Source organism: Dromaius novaehollandiae, chromosome 8, assembly GCF_036370855.1.
Source record: "Dromaius novaehollandiae isolate bDroNov1 chromosome 8, bDroNov1.hap1, whole genome shotgun sequence".
In the NCBI taxonomy this organism is placed as follows: Eukaryota; Metazoa; Chordata; class Aves; order Casuariiformes; family Dromaiidae; genus Dromaius; species Dromaius novaehollandiae.
The window spans coordinates 11743579-11765284 of NC_088105.1; the positions used below are offsets into that span (position 1 = coordinate 11743579).

The window sequence follows — 21706 nt, forward strand, 5'->3', positions numbered from 1 at the left end:
AGGACTTTGCCAATGTCGAGTGAGCCTGTCTCCCTGCCCCAAGGCATGATCAACTCTAAGTTGTTTCTGGCATAATCTCTTTTTAAAGACCCTCAGGGAGAGAGGTTGTTCAACCCCTTCCAGGGCTTCTGGAAAAAACAAAATAAAACAAAACATAAGCATGAAAAGAGTGGGTTTTTTTGTCTTTCTTCCTGACATCTGACCTAAATCTTCCTTGCTTCAATTTTAAGCCTGTTGTTTGTGTTCTCTGTGGTGGACATGGCTGAACAAACCATTCCCTTTCTGTTTGTAGCAATCTTTGACCTGTTTGCAGGCTGCTGTGGTGTCTTGCCTCGCTGCTGTTCTTGGCTCAGTGAGGACCAACTGGGGTGGCTGTGTTCCTGGGCAACACGTGTGGATGGATGTGTCACCTCTGGACTCATTCTTTCCAAATGGTCCATTTCTGTTTGAAAACAGAACATTGGCCTTCTGATGAAAATCAGCCCTTTACGGTGAAAACCTGGGATACTCTTGCTTGAACAAGACATATGTGGAACTTAGCCCTGTTGAGGATGCTGGCAATAAACCTTCAAGGCACTGTGGCCAGTAGCTCTTGAGAACAGCTTGTCTGGTTCAACCGGGTAAGGAGATTTCTCCCAGATGTGCCTTCTGGTTTTAAACTGGATGAAGGAGATTTGCCATCTCTTTTCTTAAACAGCTGCTATCTTCTAGCTTCAGAAGTGAAGGCATTTTAAAGGTGGGTGGATTAACGCTTGTAAAACAGTCTTGGCTGTTCAGCTTCACGGGATTTAAGACTGATGTACTGTTTTATTTTCATCCTTAATCTCATAGGAAAATCCTCTTTACCTGGAGGCCATTTCACACTTTGAACAACTCCCATCAGGTAGGTGAATTGTTGGCTTGACTCTCCTTCCACTTAAGTTGTGCCAGTTGTGAGTTGTGTGTTCTGTAACAGCCTCTCCTTGTGTGTGTGGCAGCAACAATTTGAGACAAGCCAGAATTGTTGTTTCAAGTGGCAGCACTTCCAAGTATGGTGGTGGTACCTTTTTTGGGGAGAGTGGAGGAGAAGAGGCCAAGGCAAACCAAAGGTCATTGCTGCATGAAATTGCAGCGTATCTAACTGAGGTAGAGGAGGCTGCCAAGAACAGGCCAGTCAGTCTAGAAACATACAAACTACTTAAGGATATGCAGACTAAAACCTTTCCAGATAGTCTTCCTGGCCCTGTTGGCCATCTGCAGGCGAGTGATTCTCTGTAGACCTCACAGAAAGGTTGCAAAGACCTGGCTGAGCAAAACAAAACATATGCTTTCATCAGCCTGAGAAAATAAGACCCTCCAGTTTTTTAAAAATGCTTCAGACTGAGCAGCTGAAGGCTTGGAAAAGAGCCCTAAAAATAAGTAACCTGTAGCTTTATCTAATTACACAAATAAATGCCTTTCTAAGGGTCTGGATGAATGGCTGGGCCATGGCTTGCCTTTTACTGGGAGATGAACCAGGCTGGAAAATTAGGATACCAGTGTGATGACAGGACAGCTTGCAATGAAAGCAGTGGGTCTTTTCCCTGGTCAGCCCCATTTAAGAAAGAAATATGTTCACAGGCATCAAGTCTCCTGCCTGCTGCAGGGACTGCTCACTGGTGATGACACCTCGAATATGTTTTAATAACCAGTGGCTGTTAATAAGTGCTAGCTACTCCACCAGTTTAGATGCATCTCTTTAAATTTAAACAGGATTAGATAAGGTAGAGAGATTATTAAATACCCAAATGAACATTAAGCAGATATATTGGAGGCTTAACAACTCTGCAGCAGATTGTTAAATTGCTCTAAATATTTCCTTACTAGTCTGGGGGTATTTAATTAAAACAACCCCTCTAGTCCTCTGTAATGTGCCTAGCAGGCCTGCAAGCCCTGTGCAGGGTGGGACCCTAATTGGCAGCGTTACCATTAGGCTGAGCTGTGCTTGAGGACAATTAAAAAACAACAGCCCCCCCTCCCCACCCCACCCCAATAAACCACCCCAAGCCCCTCTAATTAGTGTGAGAAATGACGACAAAACAACTCCGAGTGTCTCCAGTGACAGGTGCACAAATAACAAGGCTGATGAAAGATTTTGCAATGAAGATTGTGCTATGAAGATTAATGGGATATTTTCATAAACTGATGTAAGATTGCCTGTAACCCAGTTGTCTCCACATTGCTCTATCTCCTGCTCACCAATCCTTCTGTATCCCTTATTTCTCAGATTTTTTTCTCCCCTTTTTTTTTCCTGGTCTCCATGGGGTTTCGCCCCCAGCACTGGTTTCAGGTTTCCTGTGTTTCCTAGCATTTTCCTTCTCTTCTGTAGGCTGGTATTGTCTGAATATTGGGTTTCTGCTCCATTTAAACTTCCTGGCTCTCAGGAAGTTCATGTGGGATGCCTGCGCGACTTTATTCCAATGCAGGCTGTGTCTGCAGAGCGCAGTGTAGTGAATGACTGCAGATATTTCCAAGGTAGCTCAGCCCTGGTGCTGCTGCATTGCTCAAGAAGGACTGGGGCATGCCAGATTTTCTTTCTAGCCTGATTTTTTGAAGGCGATGATGTTTAGACCATTGTGCCAGGGCAATTATTTACCTCTCCCCCTTCCCCCCCCCCCCCCCCCCCCGTTTATTTATTTGTGGTTATGAAGCTGTTTGACTGGTTTCCCTAGCACTGATGAGCCATGATCTCAGAGGGATCAAGTTCCTGCTAGTTGCGTGGAAACATGTGGCTGGGTGGCGGAGGGAGATTTTTAACACCCCACTGGGGAAAGGGCATACAGCGTGTGCTCAACCTTTATTAGTGCCCAGAGGATCCAGTTGTGAAGCACACGTCTAGTGCTAGAGACACGTGTTTGCAAGGGTTTCGGAGGCCCATGGGCCACATTGCCCATGCCTCTTTCCCAGCAATGTCTCCCTCGAGTGTGCCAGGAAACCTATTAACCCAGATCAGATGTGATACGACACTGTTTGATAGGAAGCATTAGACTGGCAAAGAAGCATGCCAAGAGTAGGACCAGACAACCCCCCTCTTTGAAAAGGAAGGGAGATTTGCACCTATCACCCAAACCCCTTTCTTTCCCAAAGATGTTTGCTTGTTGATGCTGTCATTGCTACTTCATTACTCCTAATTGCCTCTTACTCTTGATATCTCCAAGCCAGGCTATTACATGGAGAATTTACATTTTTAATCTAGTGAAAGCAGTGATTGGACACACAGCCTCAAGCCCTGGTTTTCTTCCTCTCGATTGCTACGATACGCCAGATTTGAGGTCTGGCTTTCCACTTCATCTGTGCTTACTGGCTGCTCTTGTTCTTACTTGCTTTTCCTTTCTGACCTTGTCTTTGGCTCAGCTGGTGGCTTTTTGCTGTGACTTTCCTGTGTGATTTTGGAGGACTTTGTTAGGAGAGTGGGTCACAGGCACAGGGGGGAGAGATGTTAGTCCTGCCCAATGAGAGCAGATATTCTCTTTCTTACTGCTTGCTTTTGTCATTGCCATGTGTCCATGTAATGACGTGTTACAAGAGATGTCTGGCTTCCCCCAGAGCCCTCTCACCAGCTGTGGGCACTAAGGCTGTCCTGAACCTGCAGAGATGGAGATGTCTAATCCCATGTGCAGGGATTTCAGAGCAGTTATACCCAGGGCCCTGAAACCAGCACAACCCTTCCCACACCATACTGGTTGCTAACTCTGCTGGGGAGGCATGTAAGCAAGACCTCAGTAAGTTGCTCTTAGCCTCCTGATTGAAAGGCTCTTTCTCTGTTTTTCCCCATGCCTGCATCCCTAAAGAGGCTGCTGTAAGTTCTCTTCTTTCTTACAACTTGTTAGCACTCTTTAAATGAGAGTTTGTGCTGGACAAAGGGCTTGCTTTAGCCATTTCTCCTCTCTGCACAGGGGGACCCTGCACGCTTCAGGCTCTGATGCACATTTTATTGGTCCATGTAAAAAACATGGTCCAGTAAAAGGCAGGAGGAGTCCCGTCTCTTAAGGAAGAGGCATTAATTGGTGGTGACTTAGAAATACAGTTTTTCCTGAGCATGGTGGGTATCTGACAATATTCCCCTCACAAAAGCAAACAAACAAAAATTAGGTCTCTGTCTCTTGTCCGTGCACCTTTTTGACCTGATATCTCATTGTCTTTACTTTACTTTAATTGCTCAGCTGCAGCCCTATTAGTGTCACCACTTGGCACAATGCAGAGGTTGTAGCTGAAATGCTCTGGCTGGTGTTATGTGGGGTGTCAGGCTGGATAAATATAGTGGTTCTTCCTGTTCTCACAAATCTTCTTTCCCTCCCCCTACCCCACCGTTGAGAAGCTGAAAGCAGTCAGCAGAAAGTTAGTGCAGCCTGAGACTTAATGGACTTTCTTGCTGGCTCCACTCTGTTCTGCAAAATCCCCTCATGTGTCAGCTCTTGACAGAAAGCTTACTAGTTGGCTCCATAACAAATTTGTGTCTGTGGGTCAGAGCTTTCCAAACACCACCTACTTCTGAGCTTTGGGAAAATACCCCAACAGCGGAATGCTGCCTCCTGGGCAGACGCATGCTCTAGCTGGCACTGTGAGCAGTGCCACCCAGCAAATGTAGATCTAGGAGCTTACCCTCCCAGGTCCTGGGGTTGCTGGTCTCCATAACCCTCCTCAATGTGTTCCCAATGTGACAGCCCTTTTAAAGCTCTATAATCATTGCTGGGTGAATTCTACAGCTGGGGTTATGATATAGGCCAAGTATGCTGAGTACTGAGGTTGGCTGCAGTAAAATCATATTCCTTGGTTTGGGATAATCAGTGTCTTGCAGGGTTGGATAATGCCCTGAAAACTTTCAGAGTGTTTCTAAGGGTTTTGCTTGACATTTTGATCTTTCTTTCTCATTCAGGTTGGAAATACCAGTTCTAATGCATTTTGAGTTGGAAGACAAGAGTGTCCAGTCTATAGTTTTCAGATCTTTAATCATCTGGAAGGTAGAGCGAGACTTTCTTTCAAAATAATGTAATGCTGGTAAATGGGTTTGGAAGTTTTGCTGGACTGGAGAACTGCATACTGAAAGAGAACTGGTCCCGTAGGTGGTACAAAGAGAGGAAGCACCCCAGCCACCTGCAAGCAGACCAAGTTTTTCCATTTCCAAGCACTCAGCTACTGCAGCCTTTGATCCTTCCAGAGCATTCCTAGCTTATTGCTGCCTATCTAGTAGCTGTCTTTTGTGCAGCCATTATACAACTTGCTGAGGCCTGAGGGTGGCTCTGTCCCAGCAATGTGACCTTTACTGTCTGCTAGGCCTTCTGGCCTTGGAGTTGGTGCCCAAAGTTGTCTCTTCCTTGGGGTTCTGCTCACAGGGGGAAGAAATCTAGCTCCAAGGTGGTCGCTGTGATAGCTGGCACTTTGTTGGTTGTGCACGTTCCTGAGCTCCTCTGTGTCTAGTCAGATATTGGCTGAGGTGCTGCTGTGGCCCTGTCTCACCGGGTGTGTGGATCTGCAGGCCTTCTGAAAATATGACCTGTAACCCATCACTGCCTGGCCTCTTGGTCTTATGTGTTAGTCTCACCTCTGTGTAGTGACCTCGAGTGCCTGGTAGCAAGCTAGCTGGCTGGCTGCCTAGGTGTGTGCTTTCTCTTCTTTGTGTCCTGGTTGTTGCTCTGTTGTTTGGTTTCAGCAAATTAACCCTTTTGGGAAACTTTCCATCTTGTTAGCTTCTCACCTGGGCTACTGATAAGTCCTGGGAGGCTAATACAGCACAGTGAACCAGAGTAGCCAGGTAGCCTGCCTTTTCTTCCCTGCTATCAGTTCCTGCTGATGGTGGGTATGTAGGGAAAAGATGGTAAGACATAAGCGTTCAGATCTACTTTAGGGGCTGAGCTATCCATTGTTGCAGTGTGCTGGGACAAGGGAGCAGAACATGCCATGTATGAGATTTGTCCTTTTTTTCCCCATAAAATAAAGCTCTTTTAGCTTAAAATAAAAAGCTTCTTTGTTAAAACAAAAGACGCAGTTCTGATACTGCCCAGATTATTCAGCAAACCCAAAAGTCTGTTCTTTCTGCATCATCCAGAGCCTTACAATGTCTCTTTTATCACTTATTTAAGTGTGAATTAAATACATAATCACCAAGCTATGCCAGGGTGGGAGATTCCAGCCTTTGTCTGAGGCAACTGAGCTCTGACTTTCTGTCCAAGGACAAAACACTTACCCTGGAGTTGTTGGGTAAAAGGAAACCATACATATCTGAAATGAATCCCTCAGAGATCACACAGAGCACCTTGCACTGAGCAAAATGCTTTTCTTGGGGTTTGTTTCGGGGCAATGGCACCACTGCTCCAGGTTTGTATCATTCAAGCTGTGGCTTTTAGGGCTAGGCATGAAGGGACTGGGTTACCCCTCCCTCCAGTTTTGAGGCCTCGAATTTGTAGCCCCCTGGGACACTGTGGGAAGAGAGTTGCCAGATCTCTTATGTCTTCCATTGTCTCCCTGGGTCTCCCTGAGATGGCAGACACTCTTTCTGATACCACCGTACATCGCTGCAGGTTTTGCCGTGCTCTGTAGGGCTCCCTTGAACATTCATGCCTGGCTAGCCAACGTCTCATCCCAGGCGTATCCCTCACAGTGAAAAGTACCGTGTGCTGGGACCATGATCACAGGACAGAGCCGTACTCTGTGTGCACAGCTCCCTCCTCCCCTGGCAGAGGGAGAACCTTCTGGAGTGCTCCCTGGGGTCATGGTCTACAAATCTCTCTGCCATGTGGCTGTCTGCTCTGTCTCTTGTGCCCGATGTATGTGTCACTAACCATAGTTCCTGCTGAACTGCAGCTCTTTCTCCTCCCCTCCCAGAATGAGGGTTGCTAATGCCTCTGCAACGCAGGGCACAGAAAGCACCACGAGGAAGAAGGCGGCTCAACATGTGCTTGGACTTTGTGGCCAGCTCTGGACCAGAAGGTAGGAAATGGCCCTGTGCCAAAGTGTGCACAAAGATGCTTTTCTGTGCCCTGTAAGAAAAAGCACAGACAGTGCCAAATTGAGCCTGCTAGGGAGCAAGTCCTGTTGTCTTAGTCACTCCTAGTCTTGCTGTGACCTCCATGACTGGCTCCGTCTTTGCATTGGAGAGCTCAGACCAGGGTGTGGTTGAGCCTCTCTGCTCTGTAGAGAGGTGGGGGCTATCCAAATGGAGATGTCCTGACCCAAATGGTCCCCAGCAACTAGTGCCAGACTGGCCTGAGTGGAGACCAGGGAGCAGTGTGTCAGGAGCTGTAGCAAAAAAATCTCAGGGACCCTTTTGAAAGCCATACTCAATTCCTTCTGCATGTGCAGCCGGGAGGAGACAGAGGTCCTGAGGACAAAGCAGGATGTGGCCTTGTCATTAAAGATGCTTTGAAACAAGCACACATGGATGGGAAGTAAATTTGTCTTGCAAGGCAGATTTAATTGTTGGCATTTTATACCCAGAGTGCCTGACTTTTACAGATGTGGTTTTACTATACCCTCCCTTCTTAATAGCTGTTTTATAAATATTACTATGAAGAAGTCTTGGTGGTAATATTTAAAGGAAAGCTAGGCTTTGTTTTATCTGAAAAGTGCTTGCTTCCAGCTTGGGATAAGGGCTGTAATGCTACAGAAAGAAGCTGAGCTGGAACAAAAGGAAATCTATTCATTAGCTTAAATCCTAGTAATTTTAGCATGACCCAAGAGGAGCCTGGTGAATCTACCCCTCTATTTTCCCACATCCTTCCTAGCAAGTGCCTTTCTTTATAGCTGAGGTTTGAGAGCTGACTCACTTCTAGATTAGAGCAAAATCTGGGTTGGATATATATATTTTTTTCTTTAAGATTAGAGTCAATGCTTTTACAACAATTGCAGTGAAGGGAGAAATGATTGTCATTGCTGATTTTGATGTGTAAAAGCTGAAGTTAAGCTGTCTGTTTACCAGTTTCCTAGTTATTGGATCTATTTTTCCTATGTGCTTAATCACAGGTCTCAGTAGCTGCTTCTGTCCAGCTGGAGAAGGAATCACACCTGAGACCTTGGCTGCTCAACCACTTGTGATGTTAGTGACTCTAGGGACATGCCCTTGGTTCTTGTAGGACTTTGCAGTGGGGATGAGAGGTCAAACTGGGTTCCGTGAGACTTAAGGAATCGCCCTGAGTTGAGTTGTCTGATCTGTGCTGGTGTTCAGAGATCTGCTGTTCAGGGTGAAGGGCAACTGCTAAGGCCAGTAAGGTGTCTGGGCCACTGACCTCCCATGGTGTGACCAGGACTACTAAGAGACCCTAGATCTCTCCATCAGCGTGGGCCAAGGTCAGAGCTCAACTTCTCTTGACAGATTTCTATTGCTGTAGCTTTTTTTAAAAAAAATAAAAAATAAAAGAGGCTTTCTGTCCTAATGCAGAAGCAGCCAAAATTTTGGAGAGGAATAGAGAAAAAGAACATCTCAGAGGGAGGAGGAAGATCCTGGGGGACAGAGGACTAGAGCAGGGGACCCAGCAGGTCTCTCTTTGCTTTTTGCCCTCTTTCTGTGTCTCAGTTTCCCAGTCTGTAAAATGGGGGCAAGGAGGCTGATTACTTACATAAGAGCTACTGGCATGCAGTATTTTGTAAAGGCTCTGAAAAGCCTTCTGGATGGCGAAGCACAATGGGAGCACAGACAGTCTCATCACTCAGACAGCAAACTCCTACGTGTGAAAACGTGAGCTGAGAGTTTGACGTATCTGCTACCCAAATGCTAGCAGGTGACGAGCAGATGGGGCCGCTGGGCGCTTGTCTGAGGTCTGCCTGAGCAGAAGGTGGAGGGGGAGTGGGGATCCGAGTGCCGGGCTTTTTTTTTTGTGTTGCCGATAGCTGACACGTGGTTCTCACCAAACATGTAAAAATAGAAGCCGTTGGCTTATGCAGGGCTGTGGCACAGCACCGCTTTATCTGGGTGTTTGGATGTCACGCTCTCGCAGTTATTTATAGGCAGTAGGCAAACCTTGAGAGAAGGATGAGAGGTAGAAAATGTGGGAAATGTTTCCCATGGTGACTGTAGGCCATGGCAATGCCTGCTGGCCTGTGGGAACCTGGGAACCTGGAGCTGGGCAGGTCAGATCCACCGTGTCTGATTGGTGACTAAACTGCACTGATTCAAATGTTCTCCAATGGAGCAGAGAGATAAGCTCTGACCTAGGCCTTCTAAAGGTGCCTCGGTGCATGGACTAATACTGTGGGGGCAGTCTGCCTTCAGAGGGACTTCGCTGTTACTGTTTCATGCTTGCCCTTTCATTCCCATTTGTTTTTCTTCAGTTATTCCTTTCCTCCCCTGGTTTCCCATCAGACTAGCCAGGAGCTGGTAGATGTTGTACATTTGGGGCTGCCATGCCTCCTGGAGTGAGGGGTGGTGGCTCTGCCATTTAACTTGTATTACGTCATCCAGAGGCAAATGTCAGCCTGGAGGTAGCATATAAGATCTCAAAAGAGAGCTGTTGTTTTGCTGCTTAATGTTTGTTTTCATGGCAGTTGTTACTTTGTCTTGATCCCACATGGGCTGATGTTGGGAATTGACTCCATCTTGAGGTGGAAAAATGCAGATTTTTAACTTCTGCAAAACTTGGTTGATCAGCAGGGAGCGGAAACATGGAGAACATTTTCAGCTGATCAGGCATTTCTCTGCTGAGGGCTGTGTCATCAAGGGGTGGCCTGAGCCACCCACAAAATGGTTTGCTTCAAATTCCCATCCTTCGCTCTGCCTGGTATGCGCCTGCACACAGGTGCAAACACCTGAGACAGCAGGTGGTTTCAGCATGAGTCTGGGCACTTCTTCCATCACCTTCAAAGATGGCCTGAATCTTTTCTTGCAGAGAAAAAGCACTGTGGTCATTGCCTTCTGATACATGTGTGTGACCTGCCTTGGAGACAATGTGGATTTAAACACAGAGAGAGAGATGGGGGTGTACTGAAGGATTTTAGAAAGAGCTCTGCAAAGGGCAGAACCAAGAAACAGCTCAATTGATATGTTGCATTTTGGGAATGGAGATCTGCTCTTGTGGGTAAGCCAGCAGAGCTATGTGTGTACTAGAGAGGTTTGTCTTGTTGCTGTCTGGAGTCTTTTATCTGACAGCCTCTTGCTGTACCCCACGTGGTCCCAGTCTTGCACACCGTGACCTCCCATACTACTATCATTCTTGAAATCCCACCTATATGTCCCAAAGTAGACCTTGTGATGTAAAGAAATTGAACATGGAAAGGAACGGCCCTGAGACATGCAATCCCATAATCCCACCACAGATTCCTCTCTCCTCATGAAGCTTTGGAGCTCTGTGTGTGTTTATGTTTCTGTCCCTTTGCCCCAGTGCAACTTCAGGAGAAGCCGTCTGAAGCTGGTGTCCCCTGAGATGCAGAGCCTGGGTGCCATGGAGGCTGAGTGGGGGGCTGGATGTCTGGCCTGTTGCACTGAGGGGAGTGCAGAGCCAGACAGGTGAGTCAATGGTTGTGGAGGGAGCCAGGGTGTGTGAGTTCTGCTTCAAGAGGAGGGCAAGTCTGAAACTCTAGACATGATCCTGCCTGAAAACCTGAAGTAACTCCCCTGCTCAGCCTAGGAGGCATCAAGCTCTCCCCTGCCCATCTAAGTCTGGGAATAAAAGGAGCAGGGCCCCCTCCAGATTTCCCAGGGAGAGAGCAACCCCTTCCCTTTCCTTCCCCACCACAGCAAGCCGCAGCAGTTAGCTAGTGCCTGCTGGGAATAGATGCCCGTGGGTCCCCAGCTGCTGGCGTTAATGTGACGAGGAGAGAGACCAGCACACCTGATGGCGGCTCGGAATAGGAGGCAAATGATTACAGTTGAAGAGGTCGTATACCATTGTAATCCCGAAAAGAAACATTATGATTCATCATTCCTGATGTAATGTCATCTATTTAATAAAGCCGTATTTCACTCTGTGCTCATTTTTAATGGGGCTATTTAAGTAATGGTGTTGGGTTTTCTCTTCCCCAACCTCCCCCCACTCCCATACTAAGTAGGGTTTGGACGGAGCACTTGAAAAGAGCTATTGGAGCTGAAGACTTTTTTATATTTACAATATCTTTCAGGCCGTAGCTGAATGGGGTATTATTTATGTCAAATCACTACTTACCCTGAAATATGGGGAGAAGGAAAGCCAACAGCTGGATATGGTAATGAGTAAATAAACCATGTGTCTCTTTAATGATAGGGACATGAATTTGTGCCGCATGGGGAAACGGACGGTGATAAGATGTCTTTGACTGGAGCTGACCACGGAGCAAGGGCACCCCCAAATTTATGTTACCGGAGGGATCCCTTGACAGCTTGCTAGGAAGAACGATAGTCTGATGCTTCAGGGGTGGAACAGAGCTGGGTTCAGGGTTGGCTTTGCCGCTTGTTCTCTGTGGGGTGCTGGCCATGTACAGACACAGCAGTGTTTGCTACCTCCTGCTTGGTACTATGGCACAACACTTCCCATGAAAATCTGGATCCTGAAGTTGTAGTTTCTGTGGATGTCTTAGAAGCTCAGGGCTTTCAGAGGAGGGTTGTTTAAAAGCAAAATGCAAAGGGGTCGTGTTGGAAAGAAATGTTGGAATGGGAGTGTCTGTGTCCCCAGTACAGGAGGAGAAGGTGCACTTGATTGTTCTCATGGTCCGTTTGTCTTTTTTCAAGTTGGTTTGTGTGCGTGTACGTGTGTGTGTAGAGAGAAGCATATTTGGGGACCTGAATTTTGAATGTAGGTGTTTGACCATGCTACAAGTGATGCCATGTGTCTCTGCCTTTGCTAGTGCAGAATGGCAGGAACATTTCTGTCTCCTAGGGCATGCTACAAGGATAAATCCAGTGTGGGGTACTGATGCAAACAGTTGAAAAAGGGAGTTGACAACGGGAAGTTTCTGAAGATGGCAGAAGACTGAAGACTGTGTAGGTAAGTGAAAGCTGAACCGCTTTGTGCATTCAGTCATGTGTCCAAGAGAGAAACAGGTATTTTTTCCTTCTCTGGCAAATTGTAGTCTGTACAATGTTGGTATAGGCTTAAGCTTGGGGCTACAGCTCTTATACTACTTTAGGTTATGTATACTGTCACATATTTAGAGCTTGTGGGGTTTTTTTGTGACTCAGCATCTCTCTATGCTGTGTTGTGCCCACTCAGGGCAGAGGGACTGTCCCTGTCCCAAGCTCCTGATGCACCATGTCTCAGAGCAAACACTGATACACACTAAGTGGGCCCATTTCTCTTGAAGCCAGACTTATGCCTGGTTCTCCATGCCTGTGAGAGAAATAGGACCTGCCAAACTGGCTGGATCAGTCTAACACAGTAGACTCTTCCAGACAGTGGCCAAGAGCAGATGCTTTGGGAGCGTATGAGAGCAGGGCATTTATAGAAAGAACCCTCCCGCTATATACACCTGTCTTTTGGCAGCCCTTGATTTAGGGACTTCCCTAAATAAAGGAGTCTCTTAATGCCAAAAAGAGAGTTGACTTGCTGCATGGGAATTGTTTAACCTTTTCAAATTCATTCATGTGTGTTCACTGAGCCTATGGTTTATTGAAAAACCAAGTCATTCCTGCCCTCTACCATAGTCCTACTGAGACAGAACCAAAGCTGTTACTTGTTATAGCTCCTCCTAAGATGCTTTGATTTAGGTTAAAAGGGCCATTAAAAAAATGCACCTTGCAACCCACAGACTGTTTTGCTGGGAGCCACACGTGAAACCTAAAAGGATTTTATTTGTGAATGTACTGTTTTGTCCAGATTATTATTTTGCTGAGTTCAGAAAGTGAAGTCTTTGGTTTTCAAGAAGCCACAAATTAAAACAAAAATAACCCCAAGCCTCCTGTCTCAATAACTCCTGTTATCACACCAGGAGCAAGAAAGGAAACAAATAAGGAAACTTAAAAAAAGAAAAACCTAAAAAACATCTTAAAATATTCCATTCTCAAAGCAGTTTCTATTTTTGTCCCACCCAATTGCAATTTATCACAGTGGAATGAGAAGGATGCGGAAGCCAGTGCTCTGCTCCTTGGAGGCAGCCAGGAAATGTTGAGTGGCTGAAAGGTGGGTCTTGTCTGGGGGAGAGTTGATGGTACGTGTAATGGGAGTTGTCATGCTTCCTGCACACCCCTCCACCTTGTTGTACTGACTGGGTCTCCCATGTGGTTCCCGAAGAAGCTGCATCCTGTTTGGACCATAGGATTTGGTTCTGTATGGACCTGAAAGGAGGGTCAATGGATGTCGCGTGAGTACATTTGGACTCTCGCCTGATCTATGGATACAAGAGGATGTCGGGTGATGAAATGGTTAGTAAGGTATCACATACTATGGCTGGGGAAATGGCATTTGGGGCAGGTCCTAGCTTTGGTATCCCTTCCTTCTCCTTCCTCCCTTTGTGCTGGTCCTCTCCTACAGAGTAGGTAGGGGTGATAGTATTCAGCTGCCTTTAAACAGTTTTAGATGTGAAGGTGAGACCCTGGTAGGCATGTTGTTGCCAATTTCCCTGTAGAAATCCAAAATGTTCTTTACCCTTGGTATAGTGTAATATAATTTGGTTCCTAACGCCTGCACTCATGTCAAATGCCAGCCAGTTCCACCTGCGGTCTTGGTTTGGGCTTGGTGGAGCAGAAGGCTCTGGTCTTCATTATGATGGGCCTATATAACCAGCTGCTAAGGCTGAATACCTTTTGTTTAGTGAGAGGAAATTGCTTCTGCCTGCCTTTTACATCTGCACTATCACCTGAAGGAGCCCTTGCTGTAAGCTTCTAGGATTGTGTGCGCAGAGTGCAACCCAGGTGGGAACTGAAACCAGAATGTCTCTTCTAAAACAAATACCAAAAATCACATCTAATGAATGTTGTCAAGAATGTGGAATCTGTAACATAGGCCAAGGGGTCAGCAGAAAAGGATAAACCTGCCACTTACAGATGTTCAAGGCAATAAAAAGGGAAACTTGTTATGCTGCTTGCAGGGCCTATAAAGAAAAGCCCCTTGTTGCCAGGCAAACCCACAAGTGCAGAATTGTTCTGTGCCTGTGGCCTCCCACTCTCCCAGGAGGCAGGGAACGGGTTAAGTCTGGAGCCGAGCTCTCAGCTTGCTCTGTATTATGTCCAGGTGGCATGACGTGTGAACAGACGAAAGATAAAAATCGCAGCGGATAAAATCACAGAGGAAATGGCTCTGTCTGAGCCCAGATCACGACGCCTTGCGCTGACCCCGCAACCTGAGCTCCATCAGTCAAGTTGTCCTTCCCTTGACTTCTCACCCCATGCTCTGCTGCTGCTGCTACTCCATAAAAGAGGAGGGTGGTGGGAGGAGGGGAGAAATGGCTCAGCCTGATGACTAAGGAGGGTCTAAGGACACAGGTCAAGTTCTTTCTGCTGGAGTCTGGAACAGCAAACTGAGTACTCTACCAGACCCTTATATAAAATGATCTTCCCCATAAAAGGACTGAACAAGTAACCAGCTGTCTGGGGAAGTGAGTGCAGTCCTTGTCTTACCTTGGTTGGAGATGGGGGTGGTGGATCAGAGCTGGGCTGTCTAGGCCTTCAGAGACCCTTGCTGGTTGGCAGGAAGAGCGGTAGCAGGATGAGGGCCTGCAGCTTTGCTTTCGAAGCTGTAAGATCCAAAGCTTGTCTGTCAGGATGGTCTCTCTCAGCCCACCCAGGACCATACAGGTAACTGTGTATGTGTTGTAGTCCTGCTGCTCGGAGGTGAGGCGAGAGACCAAGCTATTTTCTGTAAGGATGTTGCCAGGCCTTTAGTGCCCAGTCACCTGTGAGAGGTAAAGTCTTTGGGGGACTTGCCCAGCTCTGCTGTGGGTGTTTCTGGAAGGAATGAAACTTTCAGTCTCCTTGTTCATCTGAGACAGGTGGTATCAGTGACAGAAATGAAGCATGCCACTGTCCCAGAGCCAGGCAACCACAGCTGTGGGGAGAGGCACTCTCCAAGCTGGACTGCACCTTGCTCTCAGAGGAGCAGTGTTCACTGCAAGGGCTGGAAAATGCTGGAATTTGCTCCCTTTGTCTGATCCAAAAGAGCCTAATTTGCGGGAAGGCCTTCTGGGCACGCTGTAGAAGACATCTGTTTTACAGGGTTTTTAGGACAGGGCTCAGCTCAGGCTTCCCAGAACTGGGAAGGGCTGGGAAGAGGTTCCCGGTGGTAGCTGGCTGAGTTCCCCTGCAGTAATTATCTTTTACAGCCCTGGGATTTGAGTGTGTTACCAATGACACTGTGCTAGGACAATAAGAAGTGGAAGGGAATTTTTTGGTGATTAGACTCTAAACTGCTCCATGCACTTAAAAACAATATAAAAAAGATAGGCTTTGCCCTATGCTCTGGTATAAAGATGCAGAGGACCATAGCTCTGGTGGCTTGTGGCTTCATCTCATTAAAGGAAGCTTGTGTTTTCAATGTAGCTTTAACTTGTTCTCCATTTATTTCAGTTTAGCTTAGCTTAGCCTGGTTTAAACAGAACTTTCTCACCAGAATAACCAAGCTGGTTTAGAGCTGGCACCCTCTGAGCTGCAGGTGGGCTTCATTTTCGGAGAAGCCTGCAGAGGTACAGGAATCTATTACTGTCTCCTGCTTATTGGGCACAGAGCTGCAGGAATAATAGCTTGGGCATCTGCAGATGCATCCCCTGAGGGACTTTCAGTCAAATGGAGGAGTGTGATTTTAGCTCGGGTTAAGCATCTTCTGGATTAGTCGCCCACTGTGTGTGCATATGAGGTCTGTGGGATCTGAAGGAACTAATGCTCTTAAGTCAACATATACCATGCTAACCTGTTGCAGGGGTGGATACACCTATGGTGGTTCCTGGGTCTCATGATGGAAGATGAAAGCTTACAAGCCTTCTCCTTCCTGGAGCTTTGCTCACCTGGGACTCAAGGGATGTTGGCCATCACCTCTTTTATCACTGCCTGCCCTGACGTATGTGCAGTGATGATGACAGGGCCTGCATCTCCAAACTGAGGCATAGCCTGGTAATAGGAGGATGCATGTGTCCTTTAAAAACTGATTTAGAGCTTATTGAACATCACTCTTCTGCTTTCCCTTGCAACAAGGAAGGGCAGGGCACAGTGAGTAGATCCTGCGTGGGAGCAAAGGTGGGTCTTCATTAGAAAGCAAGCTGCTGTGGTCTTTGACAGCAAAACTAACAAGAGCAAGTGAGCTCAGAAAATGCAGGCAGTGGTTGAGAAGGCTGAGAAACCACTTCTGTGTCCTGACCAAGAAGGAAATGGAAGGGAAGGAGTAATCTAGGAGCACACGCTCAGGCAGGAACATGGGGACAGTCCCTAGACATGGACGCGAATTTCTGGGGCAAGATGCTTGTCTGTGAACAAAGCCACCACCCCAAGCAGAGGATTAGACAGCTGCATTCAGGTTTCCAGTGGACTCTGTAGATTATCTCCTGCTCAGCGAGCAGACGAGGGAAGCCTGTCCGTGCACATCGCCACTCCTGAAGAGCCGGAGAGGCTGGAGAGAGTTGCCATTTCTCCCCAGGGAAGGCGGCTCCGTGGCATGACCTCCCACCTGGGGAAATGAGATCAGCAAATGACTCCTAAGTAGCGTGTCCATCACTGTCAAATTGACCATGGATGTCAAGCGTGAGTCAGCTGTCCCTGCAGTGCGGCCAGAGCCAGCCCCTTAGCTGGCTGAGTCAAGCTGTGCTGACTCCCTGTGATAGCATTTTAATGTGAGGGATGACAGAGGCCTCGAAGTTAATGTGTGCGAAGAGGTGACAGTTTTGAATGTCAGCCAAAGTGGAAGGCCTGCATGGAATTTTGTGGGGAATGAAGAGGACGGGCATGAAATTAGCACAGGCAACGGCGTCTGCCAGCAGCCTCCTGTTGCTGATGGCTTGTGCTCCTGCAAGCCAGCTGCCTGAGCGGGCCTTCCCGATTAGACGTCGGAGGATGACCCAGCAAGGCCCGTGCGTCTCTGGACATTGCTGTTCTCAGGAGTTTCTTCAAGGTCTGCAGGAAGAACTCAAGCCTGGAGCTTGCTGTTGCCCTCTTTGGAGGACCTCTGGGACGTGGAAATACTGATAGAAACGCTATGCTCCTCTGGGCCATGCAAACAATAGGAGCTGGAGATAAGATTGGAGCCGAGCTGGTGTCTGCCTGCCGTTATTAAGAATAATCGGTGTGTGTATTTAGATGAGGCCTGGCTCTCAGGAACTTGGCTTACTGCCTAAAGAGCCCCATGGAGTCCCGCAAGGAAGGCACTCCTGGTGATTAAAATCTGATGGTAAAGAGCATCCGAGTAATTCCTAAACAGCTTATTCATAAGAGGGAGCAAAAGCCCCCTGATGCTCATCGTGCAGATGAGGAAATAGCCAGTACAAATCAGCCCAGCCCAACTGAGCATGTATTCATGTCCCCCTCCCCTCTGCAAACTTGGGCCAGACAACTCACTTTGCTGTGTCTCTGTTCCCCCCACCCCCGCCTTGATGGGAGAACAAGACTGGTTTCTGTTATGGAGAAATGCTGGGAAAATAAATGGCTCCAGGTTTGCAAAGGGCCCGAAATCTGCAGGTGGGAGGCATTCCTGAAAGGGGATGAAAACAATGACAAGATACTGAACATAGCCAAGAGCTAGGCTGAATTTATTAAAGAAAAAATGAGGGAGACATCTGTGGTCAGCTTGATAAATCTTCTACCCCTCGAAGCTGTATTTCTATGTTATTGTTTGCCTGCGACGGGATCATGACAAACTCTCCTTGGGCTTAGGAGCTAATTGCTGAGTTCAGAATTGCAGAAGTTCTTCCGTGCCATCATCTGAACTGGGATTGGGCTGAACTGGTTCTGGACTGGCTCTCTAGAAACCAGTAATGGGCCTTTGCAATACAGGGAACAAGCACTTCCTTTTCAATTCCATAGCATTCAAACCCATTTAAAGAGGAATTTTGCTAAGTAACCTTCAAAACAGAGGTCTTTAATGTGCAAAAAGATTTTCAGAAACCTAGTGCTGAGTGGCCAGGAAGATTAGACAACAAGATTCTCTGCTTCTTTTACAAGGTGCATTTATGTCACTGCTGCAAAAGCAAAGGAGAGGGAGAAGGGATGGTTGGTTTAACTTAACTCTCAGTTCCCAACAAGGCCATGACTTGGGGACCTTTGTGTCCTTTTGCAACCCTGAATATGCATGCTTTGACTCAAATATTTGGGAAGGCACAGCTTTGATGCAGGGAGATACAAGAAAGCTTTGTGAGAGAGATTCCCTCAGTCCCAAGCAGTATTTCAGTTGGGAGCTGCTTAAAAATCTGTCATGTTACTCACATATAGATGAGGCAGTGTAAGCAATGACAGCAGCTATTGTCTGAAGGCTGCTGGCTCTCAAGTCAGAGGATTGTGGCTACAGTTATGGACAAATCCCATCAGAAGATGTCTCCTGGCTTTTGGGAGTTCCCGGAGACTCCAGGAGCACTAACATGATCCCTGTACTACTTGGATGGCACCATAAGCCTGACTGAAGTGGTGTTGGCAGAACAGGATGGGAATTGTGGCTGCTCAACTGTCCAGGGATTCATCGTTAACTGCCTATGAGCACGTGGAAATTAAGTTGATGCAGGCTTTGTCCACCTCTTGTTTGAACACACAGTCCCACTTTGCCATTGCCATGACATTGAGAGCTCCAGGATGGAAGTAGGCCACAAAACATTAGGGATGTTATGCATAACAAGATCCAAACTGCTTGCAGATTTATCCGATTTCCCTCATATGTCCAAAAAAAGCCTTCCAAAGGAAAACCAAAACCCAGCTGTGGACCACTTATTTCTCAGCACCTTAGAGATTTAGGTTAACGTCTGTTTTTCTGACCATGGAAAGCTGGACTGATTTTAGCTGGATGCTGAAGTAAAATGGTATTTGTCCCGGGAAAAGCTTGCTTAAGATAAGGGGAGGGGGGGACATCTAAGGTGGATTTCAATTTTTTTTTTTTTTAAACTTAATGCTATCTTTAGAAGACTGGGTCTTTAACTGGGGAAATCCTGAGCTTTGTTTAGCTCTTTTTCTTGGCACCACTTTGATCTTTAGGTCTCTGCTGGTCTTGAGCTTAGTTCTTTTTCAGTGACACGGACTTGGAGGAATGCTGAAATTTTAAAGCTCTTAATCCTGTTACATCAAATGCCGGTCCTGCATATGTTGAGGTACTAACCTGTGTTGCCCAAAACCATACTTGTCTGTACTGCTCTCTAGCCTCAAGTCTCTCTTTCTCTGATAGCTGTGAATGTCCCTTGGAAGGTTCTGTGAAGGGGGAGGATCTGCAATGGTTGGTTACTACGGTAGGGCTTGCCTCATATTCTTGTTGCTTGCTCCCAGCAAAAGGCAAGAGTTCAGAGTGGTTTTGGCAGTATTTCTTTCATCCTTGAGGAAATCCCATGGTTTTCAGCATGACAATTACAAACAGGAGCAGGGGCAGCATAAGTGCTGCTCAGGGTGTTTGCTTCTCGAAGGGATGTTCTGGAGGCAGCAAATATCAAAATAGCACCACGTCTTGCAAATGTGAAAAAAGTCTTGAGAAAGGGCTATGGAAGGAAGGGAATGAAAAGCTATTTGAAGCAGTGACAAACAAGGAGGTTAGTAAAGATCTGCAGGAAAGAATGAACATTTCCTTAGGAGAAGGAGGGAATGCCCGTCCAAGCTGGATTTCCCCCAGAACATGAGTAACGTATAGGTTAGGCTGATTGATGTTACTGTAGCTCTGCACTCTCATCCCTGTGAGTAGCGTCTCTCCCTATTGCTTCCCTCACCAAACCTCGTTTGAGGACACCAGTAAGCTTGGCTCGCCCTGGAAGGATGTGGTGTTTGACCCTCTCCTCCATACCCTGCATCCAGGCAGCTCTCACCAGTCCCGTCTCGCTCAATGGTGGCATGGGAGGATCTTGCTGAGAGCCTGGCTCTGGCCCCAGTGCGGCCGGTGGAGGTCCACTAGGAAGGCACCTCTCACCACCTTGTGATGTTCAGTGGAGGGGAACGTCTCAGCAGTCCTTGTTGTCATGCAAAATAGCCATTTTCCTTCCCATCAGCTCATTTTGCACCTAATTCTGAGTCTGTATTAGATCCCAAAGTATTGGCAGCGGCATTGTGGGTTAGATGACCTACACAGATATTAAACTCCTGGTTGCTGTCGTTCCTGCCTCCTCCACCAAAAGGTGGGAGCTGGGAGTGCTCCTTTTCCTCAAACTCGGGGCTAAGAGCTAATGCCGAGGAAAGATGCATGCAATCGTTTATCTTTCTCATCGACAGATGGGATCCGACAGCTTTTTCCCTTATGCAGTCACAGACTCCACAGCTTGCATCTTTTTCCCTTTTCTGCCAGGAATAACTTTGAGGAGGGGCTTTAAAAAATGGTTCATTAATACTTCTGGAAATGTTGTTTTGTGTGTGAATTGCAAGAACTATTTACAGTAACTTTTTACATGAACCTTGTGAAATGGGAATAATTTTGGACTGTGCAAATTTCACCGCCTTTTACTGTTCTTTTTTTTTTTTTTTTTTTTTTTTTGATTGGTTCTACATTTTAAAGTTATGGCCTCAGGCCTAAGAAACGGAGTGTCTTTTTGGGGCAGGTGAATTATGAATCAGCCTTGAACTCCCTTCATAGCACTGATTATTAATGTGTCCATATTGCAGGGGGTTAGTGACTTAACCAGCAGGTTGAGCAGGGAGCATAGAGGGGACCTGAGGTCTCCAAGTGTTTAAGGCAGGGCACTATATTCTTTCTCTGCCAGACAGATGGGAGACAGTGAGTCCCATGGACCTTGGAAAAATTAATGGGGCCCTCTGAAAAAACATCCTGCTTGGAAATGAAATGTTAGCTGCACAGCCGTGCGCTCTGTGTGGCTTCTTTTATTTTTATTGGCCCCTCATCTGTTAAAGTTGTCGCCTCCCGCCATCATCCCAGCTCTCTGCACTGGGAGAGGGTTTGTGAAGAGCTATTTGCCAAGCACTGGGGTACCAGCCAGTGCATCTTGTTCAGTGGAGGCCATCCCCTTTCCCAGGTGGTGGCCCTGACCTCCTGCACCATTCGTTTGCACTGCCTGGGGCTCATGAAGAAACACATGAGATCTGCATGATCCCAAGGATTGTGCTGAATAAGGAGTGGCTGCTTTCTACATGGGCTGGGACGTGGAGAAAGCGTTTGCTCTGGTCTTTCTGCCTTGCTGCACCTCAGCTGGTGCCAGCTCCCCGATCTCAGCCCCATTGTGCATGAACCCTATTCCTGTTATCATCAGATATTTGCAGGTGCTCATGCTGGCTATGCTGTCAGCGCCTCCATGAACCACGTTTACTGCAAAAAGGTTTTGCTTTGCTGCTTCCCAGCGGGATGCCAGGTCTGTCCCTGGTGAGCACACATGCAGTCTGGAGGGACTGCGGCTGCGCTGGTCTCGGCTGCGTCTGCAGGATGCAGTAACGTGTGGAGCCGGGGGGTAGAGGGCCCTGCGTCCTGCTGGGCTCCTGATGGTCACTCACACAGTGAGGAGTCAGGCCAGACCCTGCTGTGGAGTTGGCTCCCCATTGCAAGCCTGCCTGTGGCTGTAGGTGTCTGTGTATTTTGTTTAAGGATTTTGTTAACATATTTAGTGCTTCTGAAAGACAATGCTCTGAGGTGATCTTGTACAGGCACCTCCCTGTCTGTGCTCAGCCCTTTCCATGGCCCTGCCCACTCAAGATCTGCAGCTGATGCCCTGGCTTTTAGGCTTCTTTTCCATTTCTTCCACTGTTATA

General features: G+C 47.2%; 1 long non-coding RNA gene across 1 annotated transcript in view; it reads left to right on the forward strand.

The window, feature by feature from the left end:
• The first annotated feature begins 251 nt into the window (after positions 1–251).
• The window catches only part of LOC112997352 (uncharacterized), a 44461-nt gene continuing 23006 nt past the window's right edge, over positions 252–21706 (forward strand). The window contains exons 1-3 of the long non-coding RNA XR_003262681.2: positions 252–736; positions 832–883; positions 11799–11906. This is a non-coding gene — a long non-coding RNA (uncharacterized LOC112997352). The remainder of the gene's footprint in view (positions 737–831; positions 884–11798; positions 11907–21706) is intronic.